The sequence below is a fragment of the Callorhinus ursinus genome, unplaced genomic scaffold (assembly GCF_003265705.2).
Source record: "Callorhinus ursinus isolate GAN/ISIS: 27379988/994484 unplaced genomic scaffold, GSC_fseal_2.0 scaffold3, whole genome shotgun sequence".
Classification (NCBI taxonomy): Eukaryota; Metazoa; Chordata; class Mammalia; order Carnivora; family Otariidae; genus Callorhinus; species Callorhinus ursinus.
The window spans coordinates 55,040,252-55,054,089 of record NW_027397065.1 but is presented as its reverse complement, the minus strand read 5'-3'; positions in this window follow the sequence as shown (position 1 = coordinate 55,054,089).

The following is a 13,838-nucleotide window of genomic DNA, read 5'->3' as shown; positions in this document are numbered from 1 at the left end:
AAAACCTCAATGAGATACCACCTCACACCCGTCAGAATGGCTAAAATTAACAAGTCAGGGAACGACAGATGTTGGCGGGGATGTGGAGAAAGGGGAACCCTCCTACACTGTTGGTGGGAATGCAAGCTGGCGCAACCACTCTGGAAAACCGTATGGAGGTTCCTCAAACAGTTGAAATTAGAGCTACCGTTCGATCCAGCAATTGCACTACTGGGTATTTACCACAAAGATACAAATGTAGGGACCCGAAGCGGTACGTGTACCCCAATGTTTATAGCAGCAATGTCCACAATAGCCAAACTGTGGAAAGAGCCAAGATGTCCATCGACAGATGAATGGATAAAGAAGAAGTGGTATATATACACAATGGAATATTATGCAGCCATCAAAAGGAATGAGATCTTGCCATTTGCAACGACGTGGATGGAACTGGAGGGTGTTATGCTGAGTGAAATAAGTCAATCAGAGAAAGACATGTATCACATGACCTCACTGATATGAGGAATTCTTAATCTCAGGAAACAAACTGAGGGTTACTGGAGTGGTTGGGGGTGGGAGGGATGGGGTGGCTGGGTGATAGACATTGGGGAGGGTATGTGCTACGGTGAGCACTGTGAATTGTGCAAGACTGTTGAATCACAGATCTGTACTTCTGAAACAAATAACGCAACATATTTTAAGAAAAAAGAAAAAGAAGAAGAGAGCAGGAGAGGAAGAATGAAGGGGAGTAAGTCAGAGGGGGAGACGAACCAGGAGAGATGATGGACTCTGAAAAACAAACTGAGGGTTCTAGAGGGGAGGGGGCGAGGGGGATGGGTTAGCCTGGTGATGGGTATTGAGGAGGGCACTTTCTGCATGGAGCACTGGGTGTTATGAACAAACAATGAATCATGGAACACTGCACCAAAAACTAATGATGTAATATATGGTGATTAACATAACAATAAAAAGTTTTAAAAAAATGTCATTGTCAAATAACTTAGGACCCTACAACCTAGAGACCCTAAACTCTAGAACAACTCCATAGATAGGTCCTTTGTGGTTTTTTGTTGTTGTTGTTGTTTTGTTTTTTTGTCCCTGTTTATCCTAGAAAGCAAACAAACAATTAAAAAAAAACCATCCACCATGTAAGACCATGCTTCTTAAATAGTAATAAACAGAAATGCACCATAGTACATGTTAAGAAATAAAGCGTGATCCAAGTCAAACAATAAGCCTGATGCATTCTCCTGGAACATCTGTTTGAAGATTGAAATAAAAGTTTGTATGATTTTCTAAAATAACAGAACACAAAATCATTCTCAAATTTCCTATATACTGCTTGAGAATATACTCCCAAAGCCAGCTCCCCTACAGACTGAAGATATTCATTCTTACTCCTCTCCCATTTAGGGACACTTCAGTGGAAACATCTGAGGTGAATAGACCTAAGGAAATCTAAAAGTATCTCTTCTTTGAAAACAAAATGACCAATGTAGTAGAAAATACACATACCATTTTCTTCAGCAATATAGATAACTTACATTCTAAGTTGGTGTCTAAGTATATATTCTGAAATCCTTGGAGGTCTTTTCACCATCAAGCATGTCACTTCCTGCAGGTAGAGATAGTTTCCAGAGGGAAGAGAATAAGAAAAATGTCACAAAGAATTTGGCCCACTTCCTCACTATCGGTCTTCTCATGTAAGGACTAGCTTTCTCTAAAAAAATATTTTGTTCACAAATGCCATAGAAGGTCTGGTTTTCCTTTCACTTTTCTCTTACATATCAATAAAGCTTAGGTCACAGACTTTACATGTCCTGTTCTTTGTTTGGAAAACAACTCTGGAACACTAGGTGTAGAAAGCGAAGAGGATTCCAGAGACCAGAGCCAGGTTCACTTTGGGTCAGAGACTGAGGAAAAGACTGTGGGAAAAAGAGCTGGCCTCCAGGGCCTTCCTGATCTGACTGCTTTTCCAAGCCACTCCTTTATCCCTGCAGGAAGGAGCAGGCTGAGCCCTATTGCCAGCAAAGAAGATCAACCACAAGCCCTTTGGGCCAGGACAGCCACATACCCTACCTCGCCAAGACAAAGGATGGATTTCAAAGGGACAGATACAGCAAGTCACCAACAAATGAATCTACATGTTGTTTTTTACAGGGAAAATAGCTTAATTTTTTTAATTAAAAAACTACCACATGCTTATTATACAAAATTCAGACATCTAAAAGCAAAAAGAAGAAAGTATAAGGAAATCATGTGAAATAAGTATATAATTTTTTGAGAATCTGTGTGCCTAGCATTGTATAATATGCGGTTAGTACTATCAAAGACACATAGGTTGCTCTCAGGGAGTTTATAACCTTGTAGAAACATGGCATTTGAGGCAGTCTCAAATAGGATGGCAAAAGAGATCACTGGATGTACGTATTTTAGCACTCAGGGTGTTTGTTGGGTCCATAGAGGGTTGGCTGAATGCCAGTGAAGAGGGGGCACTCCGGGCAGTTTCTCTTATTTGTCTCCAGGAGGCCAAAGATTTGTAGAAGACCATGCTGAGAAGACAGGGCACACTAGGCCCTCCCAATCTACTTTTTTTTTTTAATGACATTGAGGAAGCACTGACTCTAAATTCAAATAATAGCTCTGCCACACATAGCAATGCAACTCTAGTCAACCCTCTTAAAATGTTTTAGCTGATTTTTTTAAAACAAGCATAATAATCTCCACCTCAACATTGTGACAACACGTTAAGCCATTTAATCCTCATAACAGTTCTATGAAGTAGCTACTTGATTGACACCATTCTGTGTGGGAGGAAACTGAGGACACAGAAAATCTGTGTAATGGGCCCAAGATCACATACACAGTAAGTGGTAGAGCCAGGATTTGGACTCAGGCAGCCAAGCTCCAGAGTACATGCTCTAGTAGTTAGTCACTTTTGCATTTTTCATCTCCCCTGAGTTAAGTGAAAGCCCAATAGCTGCCATTTAAATAATAGTCTGGTGAAGAGAGAGGGAATAATTTTTTTAGAGCCTGGGGAACTGGCACCAAAGGCCAGGCTTTGTAAAATCTTAAACAGAATAATAATAATAATAATAATAATAATAATAATAATAATAGCTGATGGGCTTATCAGCTGAAAAGCATTATAGCAAGTAATGGGAGACAGAGAGGGTATGTGTGTATAGATGATCTCACTTAATCCTCACAATAATCTATCTGTCAGTTATGACTTGTTCTCATCATTCTGCAGATGTGGCAGCTGGGGCTCTGAGGGTTGAAGCAACTTTTGAAATCACAAAGCTAATATATTGTAATGCTGAAATTAGGATTGAGATCTGTCTGACCAGACACTCAACTCTTGAAATGAATTTGTTGAATCAAAATGTTATGTAGGTACTATGAAAAAGAGAATAAATACAGAAAATAAGTGAGAAATCAAAGATCTTCTCCCCTACAGTGTGAAGTAGTGTGACTGAGTGCCACCAGGATGCTGATCCTAAGTCAGTCACTAATGCATGAACTTCATAGCATATCACTCAGTGCCTGTGCTTGGCTTCTCCCATCGATCAAATGAGTAGGGTGTAATAGGTTACTGGTTCTTAATTTCTTAATATGATCATAAACTGCTTTCATGCATTCAGTGAGCTCTCCCTCCAGAAAAAAAAATAATGTATGTATGAACATAAGGCAGAAAGCTCTGCATTCATTTCAGTAGTGACATCATATTATGTTTAAGTGTCAGACTTTCCCACTGAAATGTAATATCCATGAGGGCAAGGGACTAGTCTTTTTCATGTCTATATCCCCAGTTACTATAACAGTACTTGGCACATCATAGGCTCTCCCAAACTATCAATTGAATATATAAATAGATGAGGGTTCCTGGTCTCCTTGAAGTTAACCCATATTAACCACAGACTAAGAACCTTGGATTGAATTATTTACCACACGATGAAACCCAGGCAAGTAGATAAATGTGTAGTATTTCCTGCTTCTTGTAAACTGACTGTGAATGCAAGCAGAGCCCATATCTGTTTTAGGTACAATAATTTTATTCCTTAATTTTTAGTTTCTCCTTAAATTACATTATTTGAAATTTATCAGCACTGATACAGTTCCAAATGCTTCCTTAATGAGGTAGCAACTTAAACAGGTTAAGACTGGACTTATTATAAATAAGTCAGACTTCTCAAATAATTGTTAAAACAAGAAAACAGTGTTCAACCAGAAGCAAAGCTTTTAAAAATGCTTGCCAAGTGAGCAAAATAAGTCAATCAGAGAAAGACAAGTATCATATGATCTCACTGATATGAGGAATTCTTAATCTCAGGAAACAAACTGAGGGTTGCTGGAGTGGTGGGGGGTGGGAGGGATGGGGTGGCTGGGTGATAGACATTGGGGAGGGTATGTGCTATGGTGAGCACTGTGAACTGTGTAAGACTGATGAATCACAGACCTGTACCTCTAAAACAAATAATACATTATATGTTAAAAAAAAAAGAAGAAGAAGAAGATAGTAGGAAGGGAAAAATGAAGGGGGAGGAAGTCGGAGGGGGAGACAAACCATGAGAGACTATGGACTCTGAGAAACAAACTGAGGGTTCTAGAGGGGATGGGGTGGGGGGATGGTTTAGCCTGGTGATGGGTATTAAAGAGGGCATGTACTGCATGGAGCCCTGGGTGTTATACACAAACAGTGAAGCGTGGAACACTACATCAAAAACTAATGATGTAATATATGGTGATTAACATAACATAATAAAATAAAATAAAAAATGCTTGCCAAGTAAAATCTTTGGGTTGGTTAAAGTGGAAAATAGCTATTTCATTGTGCGACTTCTGTATCTGATCATAAAACATCCCAGCTAGCATTTATTCAGCATTAACAGGTATCCTTTAACATCTAGTGTCCACTATTCAAGCATTGTGCATTATGAATTTTTAAAAACCTCTAGAAATACGCTATTGTTGAAGACTCTTAGTATTAAATTTTTTTTAAAAAAATCACTGAAACAAATAGAATACACTTTTATGAGTTAACTTGATGCAGCTTAACTACTGTGGCAATATTTCTGAAATATGCCATGTATATGTTGCTTAATTCAGTCTTAACTATTACATACAATGGCAATGGTAATTTATTTAGATTTGTGAGAAAAATGAAATGACTGTATATGGAGGTTCTGTTGTGTGCTAAGACCACTCCTTCTTCTTCTTAACCATAAAGATTTAATGAGTGACATTTCAATGAGACTTCTACCAGTCTTCAGCTAAGCTGCCTCTTTTTCTTCTCTAAAAGAATGTTTCCATTAAGATCGGTTGGGGCACCTGAGTGGCTCAATCAGTTAAGCATCTGCCTTGGGCTCAGGCCATGATCCCAGAGGATCAAGCCCTGCATTGGGCTCCCCGCTCAGCAGGGAGGCAGCTTCTCCCTCTACCCCTCACCTCACTCATGCTCTCTCTTTTTCTCTCTCTCTCTCTTTAAAAAAAAAAAAATGATGGGTTGAGGTCAGGTCAGGTAGAATTAAGATTAAAAAAATGAACAAGAAAAACTTCCTGTGGAAAGGGTGAAAACTCAGAGAAGTCCAGTACATGGCAATGTCTATCAAATACAAAGGGAACAGAAATAATGTGATATAATTATTATGACATTCAATATGTATTTCCCTAAGCCATTCCTCCTGTCAGCTGTACTTGTTAGGAAGTCCAAAGTGGGGGGAAAAAATAAGTAAAAGTTTTTTTTGTCTTACTTTACTCGTTGCATTTTTTAAATATTTGGCTTGCTCGTTGCTAGTTGGAGGTGTCCAAAAAATGATAGAACTGGATGAAAGAAATGAATATCTGAATCCTAAAGCAACTCAAATTCCTGAATGGGGTGTGTGTGTGTGTGTCTGTGTGTGTGTGTCTGTGTGTGTGTGTGTGTGTGTGTGTGTATGGAAGAAGGGATATAAAGCAAAAGCAAAAAAGTAGGCAAAAAATTAAAATTAAATACATTGATTCCTCAATTGAACTAGTAATAATGAAATTAACACTTTAGAAAAGGTGCTTAATAAAAACGAAAAGAACACCAAAGTGATTGACTCATCTAACCAAGAATTACCAAACTTTGCAGTCCTTTAATTCTCTAGAGATGCTCGCCTTTCATTCAGTCATGGGGAAGCAAACCTGAATCTATTTTTTAGAAAATGGATTTTGTCAACAGTCCACATAACTCTTCAAGGTAGCTCTTACTGAAAATAATATTATCACCATATAGATTCAAGCACCCATACTCAGGGAACTTTTAGAGAGAATAAGATGATCGGGGGGAAAAAAAGATGAAAATCAAATCTACTTGTGAACTATACTCGTAGGAAAAACAGTAAAGAGAAACTTGAAACTATTGACTATGATAAACACGGCAGGGATGTCCACTCTCACCACTGCTATTCAACATAGTATTGGAAGTCCTAGCCACAGCAATCAGACAACAAAAAGAAATCAAAGGCATCCAAATCGGCAAAGAGGAAGTCAAACTCTCACTCTTTGCAGATGATATGATACTTTATGTGGAAAACCCAAAAGACTCCACCCCAAAACTGCTAAACTCCTACAGAAATTCAGTCAAGTAGCAGGCTATAAAATCAATGCACAGAAATCAGTGGCATTCCTATACACCAACAACAAAACAGAAGAGAGACAAATCAAGGAGACTATCCCATTTACAATTGCACCCAAAACCATAAGATACCTAGGAATAAATTTAACCAAAGAGGCAAAGGATCTGTACTCAGAAAACTATAAAATACTCAGGAAAGAAATTGAAGAAGACACAAAGAAATGGAAAAACGTTCCATGCTCATGGATTGGGAGAATCAACATTGTGAAGATGTCAATGCTACCTAGAGCAATCTACACATTCAATGCAATCCCCATCCAAATACCATCCACTTTTTTCAAAGAAATGGAACAAATAATCCTAAAATTTGTATGGAACCAGAAGAGACCCAGAATAGCCAGAGGAATACTGAAAAAGAAAAGCAAAGCCGGCGGCATCACAATTCCGGACTTCCAGCTCTATTACAAAGCTGTCATCATCAAGACAGTATGGTACTGGCACAAAAACAGACACATAGATCAATGGAACAGAATCGAGAGCCCAGAAATGGACCCTCAACTCTATGGTCAACTTATCTTTGACAAAGCGGGAAAGAATGTCCAATGGCAAAAAGACAGTCTCTTCAACAAATGGTGTTGGGAAAATTGGACAGCCACATGCAGAAGAATGAAACTCGACCATTTCCTTACACCACACACAAAAATAGACTCCAAATGGTTGAAAGACCTAAACGTGAGACAGGAGTCCATCCAAATCCTAAAGGAGAACACAGGTAGCAACCTTTTCGACCTTAGCCGCAGCAACTTCTTCCTAGAAACATCGCCAAAGGCACGGGAAGCCAGGGCAAAAATGAACTATTGGGATTTCATCACGATAAAAAGCTTTTGCACAGCAAAAGAAACAGTCCACAAAACCAAAAGACAACCGACAGAATGGGAGAAAATATTTGCAAACGACATATCAGATAAAGGGCTAGTATCCAAAATCTATAAAGAACTTATCAAACTCAACACCCAAAGAACAAATAATCCAATCAAGAAATGGGCAGAAAACATGAACAGACATTTTTCCAAAGAAGACATCCAAATGGCCAACAGGCACATGAAAAAGTGCTCAGCATCGCTCGGCATCAGGGAAATCCAAATCAAAACCTCAATGAGTTACCACCTCACACCCGTCAGAATGGCTAAAATTAACAAGTCAGGGAACGACAGATGTTGGCGGGGATGTGGAGAAAGGGGAACCCTCCTACACTGTTGGTGGGAATGCAAGCTGGCGCAACCACTCTGGAAAACCGTATGGAGGTTCCTCAAACAGTTGAAATTAGAGCTACCGTTCGATCCAGCAATTGCACTACTGGGTATTTACCACAAAGATACAAATGTAGGGACCCGAAGGGGTACGTGTACCCCAATGTTTATAGCAGCAATGTCCACAATAGCCAAACTGTGGAAAGAGCCAAGATGTCCATCGACAGATGAATGGATAAAGAAGAAGTGGTATATATACACAATGGAATATTATGCAGCCATCAAAAGGAATGAGATCTTGCCATTTGCAACGACGTGGATGGAACTGGAGGGTGTTATGCTGAGTGAAATAAGTCAATCAGAGAAAGACATGTATCATATGACCTCACTGATATGAGGAATTCTTAATCTCAGGAACAAACTGAGTGTTACTGGAGTGGTTGGGGGTGGGAGGGATGGAGTGGCTGGGTGATAGACATTGGGGAGGGTATGTTCTACGGTGAGTGCTGTGAATTGTGCAAGACTGTTGAATCACAGATCTGTACTTCTGAAACAAATAATGCAACATATTTTAAGAAAAAAGAAAAAGAAGAAGATAGCAGGAGAGGAAGAATGAAGGGGAGTAAGTCAGAGGGGGAGACGCACCAGGAGAGATGATAGACTCTGAAAAACAAACTGAGGGTTCTAGAGGGGAGGAGGGTAGGGGGATGGGTTTGCCTGGTGATGGGTATTAAAGAGGGCACATTCTGCATGGAGCACTGGGTGTTATGAACAAACAATGAATCATGGAACAGTACACCAAAACAAATGATGTAATATATGGTGATTAACATAACAATAAAAAATTTTTAAAAATCACTCAAATAGAAGAATTTGAGAATTTTTTGTTAATTTTAATTCTATATTTATTCCCTTTTATCATTGATGAAATAGTTGTCTATATCTAGTAAAGGTAAATCCAAGTATTATGTTCAGAATTTATTGCTGTATTTCCCCAAGGAAATGTCTTTTGTAGTAAAAAGTAGGGTTCAGATTATCAAATTATTTACTTCTATGGCGTTTGTGTTACTCGGTGTTTAGAAAACAAGTGGCCCAGGATTCCTTTCTAACTTCTACTACTTCTCTCTGATCTCCTTTGGAAATTCTGAAGAATCATAACAAAATTAATTATTTTCTTTTTGAGCATAGCAACTTTGAAAAAATAAAAAAGAGAAGAAGGAAGAGAAGAGCAGGAGATAGATTTCTTTTCTCCTCTTGGAGAAAACCACAAAAACCATGGAGTTCTGCTTTTCTGAGGTTTTGTGTGAGAAGGGAAAGAATGTGCAAAAATCCAACAATTGCAGAATCAAAAGCCAGAGACAGAACCCATCTGAGTGATGTCCCTCCTCATTATCTTATCTCCAATGTGAAAGGAAGCAGAAATGAAGGCCAGAGTCCTTTCCTAATCAGTAGCCAGAAAACCAGATATAAAGGAAAAAAGACACAATTACCCTGAAGGAAGATTTTTTAAAAGACACTACATTGAGAGAAAGGTTACTGATCAGTACTCTTACTTACAGTTTACATTAAAAAAGAAAAGTAGCAAAAGTAGCAAAGAAAGCAAGAAGGAAGAGAAAGGGGTACTAAAACATAAGCAGCAACCATGTGGGCAAAATATATTTATTCAGTTGAACTAATAAAATGTGAAATTACAAAAAGGTACTGAATAGAAGGGAAAAGAAAACACAGAAATACAAAAATAAAAACAGAAAGAACCATTAAGTCTTTGTTTCACAGTCAGATGGGGAAAAAACTATAAAAAGGAAAACTATAAAGTCTCAAAACAATGAAACAGCAACATAATCTTCAACTTGAAACTGCAAAACTCCATCAAAGAGAGCATCTCAGATCATACTAGAATGACATCTTCACTGGTTGGCTGCAGTTGTTCCAGGCTCAGCTTTCCTTAAGGACTTAGGGGAAAATTTTGCTTCTTTCCCCCAGAACCATGATAATCAAGGTAAGCAAAGTATTTGTCAAGAGTGAGCAAAAGAGCCACTAACAGAAGCTTTCCAATTTAGAGTGCATTAGAGTCACCTGGGGAGCTGGTTGGGAATTTTGATTCCCATGATCCTCCACTAGGGAACTATTTCATTATCTGAGAATGAGGCCCAGGGATCCACATTTTTAATTAGCATGCAGGGTGACTCCAAAGCACGTGGCCCTAAATCTCACCTTGAGAAGCACTGCATTAAAAATTGCTATAGAAATTCCTCTGTTCATATGCTGTCTGTGTAGGTTGTCATGGTGAATGTGAAACATCTTGGGTGCCCCTCCCCTTGCAAAAAGGGACAAGCACAAGTCTTGTTGCTTGTGCTTAGAAAAAGGATAAAATTCGAGGTGTTTTCAGCAACTGGTGCAACTACCAGCAAGCCTTCTCCTTGTTAAAGCCAGAAATTTTGCTAAATTCATCAGACTATCGCCTTCAAAGATCCAAAGAAATGCTGTACTTTGAAAACCATTTTCAGATTATTTCTTAAGATTCTAGAAGAAAGGGGCTCCTGGATGGCTCAGTGCATTAAGCAGCTGCCTTCGGCTCAGGTCGTGATCCTGGGGTCTTGGGATCAAGCCCCACACCCGGCTCCCTGCTCAGCGGAGAGCCTGCTTCTCCCTCTCCGTCTGCCTGCCACTCTGCCTACTTGTGCTCTCTCTCTCTCTGTCAAATAAATAAATAAAATCTTAAAAAAAAAGATTCTAGAAAAAAACAATCTATGTAAGAATACATTTTTAGTAAGTACATGTTTTAGAGGGGAAATATATGCTACTTGTTCAAATTACCAGATTGGATTTTAAATACATTTATTGACTTAATTTGAATGGAAATTTTTAGAAATAGGATTTTTAAAGTTATCTTCAAATAATTAAGATCACACACACACACACACACAAAGTTGAAAATCCTATATCTCATTTCTGATAGCTCTCATCTTTCTAAATTTTCTTACTGCTCTACAACCTCAGAGTTGGCTAGTAAAACTCCCCTGAAACACAATGGGCTGCTTACATGCAGTTATATATGTGAGAATCTCAGTACATTATTGACTATAAATCAGCCCCCCCCCAAGAAAACCATCTTGCTTTACTGCTTAGAATAGATTGTCCCTTTCAAAATGGGCCTCATGATTACTTTGTTCCTCCAGCAGAGTTACAATGTATTAATTTGCCTCAAACAAATCTACATTTTTAGGGATCAGAAGTGATTTTATTATAATCACTCTTCCATATATGTTTAATTGTGAATCTGTTTTTTTTTTTTTTATTTTACTGTTGAGTACTCAGAGATAGATATTCTCTATAAAATAAAATATAAAGTATTACTAGACTGGGGCACCTGGGTGGCTCAGTCAGTTAAGAGTCTGCCTTCAGCTCAGGTCATGGTCCCAGGGTCCTGGGATCGAGTCCCACATCGGGCTCCCTGCTCAGTGGAGAATCTGCTTCTCCCCCTCCCTGTGCCCCTCCCTGTGCCCCTCCTCCCTGCTCGTGTTTTCTCTCTCTCTCAAATAAATTAAAAAAAAAATCTTAAAAAAAAAAGTATTAGTAGACTAATAAAGTCTATATTTTTATGGCCACAATGGCCTACCCAAGATTTCAGTCTTGGTATAATATAAGATTTGTTACATTTTTTCATGTTGTTGTTGGAGCCTGAATCGCATTAATCACTTTTGTGGGAAACTGAAGCTTATATTTACAATTCTTTATGCTATGTAAAATCACTCTTCTCTCTCTCTCCCTCTTTTTCCAATCAGAGTAACTATAGCAACTGTTTGGCCTGGATATTCTGAGATAGTCCTAATATTAAATATTTCTGTTGTCAGAATCTATATCATAATGCCAACCCACCAAAGACCAATTTTTCTTTGGAAAATATAATTACAAAGTCAATATGTGCTTTAAAAATGACTGATTTAATTTGAGAATCTCAAAGGGACTCTCTGTCCCACCTACCCCCTCTCCCACTCTTGGGATCTATTAGGATAGTGTCTTGTTGAGGATGGCATTGGTGTTAGCCCTCAAGGCCTTGGGATGTTCTTACTTTGTAAATTATACCATCTGTTTCCTGCTTCAGCGAGAAAAGAGGAGATTTCCTGCTGAATAGACTATCCCTTTGTTTCAAAGCTTTCTTATCTCTTGGGTATGTGTCTGCTGTCATTCTCCCGGTAATTTTTCTGTGACCTGGTGTTGACCTCTGGTTTTCACCTATTCTCTTGTTCCTCTTACTCAGCTACAATCTCCTGGTTTTGATCATCAGTTGTGTCTAACCCCATTATTCTGTCTCTGCCAATCCAAGCTTTCAGTCTTAAATACCTATAGCATCCTTACCTATAACACAGCCCCACCACCTGCTTTCAAATTCTCCTCTACCCTGACCCCCATCCAGACTTTTTCATGCCTCTCTTTTCAGCTTACAATATCCATTCCTCTCTGTATAGGTCCAACTCTAAACTTGGGTTTTTTCCTCCCCTGTCACATTCCCAATATTCCCCTAATAAATTGATCCCATGACCATTGAAACTACTAGTAACAGAAACAGAGATCCACCAAGATATGAGTCTTCTAAGAGAAATATATGTAAGCCTGGCAGGAATGTTGACAGTGAACACTGAGAAAAATTAGAGTTTAGCTTCCAAAAACCGGGGGCTACACACATGAATAAATTGAGGGTTTTTTTCTTTACATAAACCAGTTTAACTGTTTGATTTATTCTTTAGGAAAAAGAAATATCAAGTTAGTAAAAAGACAGTAAAGTTAATTATTTAATTGACTTGTGGTTTTTTTTTAATCAATTTCTTGTGGGCAATTTGATTAAAATAGTCATAAACATAGGTGGAGTTAGGAGTAAGCATTTATTAACATCCCTGTGGTGATCAGATATTTTGAAATTTTTGGACAACATAAAGAACTAGAAATAAATATTCTTGAATTTTATGGATCTTTTTATATGCTCTGCGGATACCACCTCCCACACACACAACACTGTACAACTGTGTTCTTAGATGTACATAGATGTTTAATGGTCTTAGCCCTTAGTAAAACTATAATATGGCTAAAACATATCCCTGGCACTTTAGAAATATGGAATTGAAACTACTTGGAAGCCATTTCATCTAAAATATTAATTTTATAGATGAGGAAACTAAGTATCAACAATATGAAACAATATCTCAAATCTCACACTGACCATTCCTTCCTCAATCCCTGTGACATTTTCTTGTTGATGACAAGAAGCAGCTGTCTTTTGGGATTTTCCCCAAGGTAAAGGCTACATCTGCATGTGATTTGTATATGTTCCTCTAAGCTGAAGTGCTGGCCTATTTTAAAGTACAGGTTTGGTTTTCAGAATGGCAAATGCCAAAGGTTTACATTTTCCTCCTGAATGTAGCAGCATTTGCCATTTATTGGCATTAAATGTACCAGGCATTGGGCTAGGTACTTGATTCATATCATCTCATTTCATCCTTACAACAATCTTGTATATTGAGTATTGTTTTACAAGAAAATGAAGCTGAGTATGCCCCTGATAATACGCTGAGTAGATAATAAAATCAAGATTTAAACCCAGGCCCATGTGATTACCAAGGTTTTTCTGTGCTTCTTCCATCACTGGATTCTATTACCAGGGTACAGGAATAATAGAGAGGAAGCAGAAAGCCAAAGAAAGTCAGAGTCATTACACAGAGTGCTCAGGAGGAAACACCATAGGAGCCAACCTGGCACTGCTGCATGGTGGGTTTTCACTGTTAGGAGAATGATAGGTAATGCTATACCAGCACTAGTAAACAAGTCCTTGATGGGAAAGAATGGAAAAACACTACAGTAAACTCTCATGATATAATCACCAGATTCAATTTTACCAGAGAAGCGTTCAGTGGCCTACTTACTTCATCAGTGTGATGGGTTGAACAGAATATCCTGCCACAAAATTCCTCTGGTGATCCTGAAAAAGAATAAATATCAATTTGGGATATTGC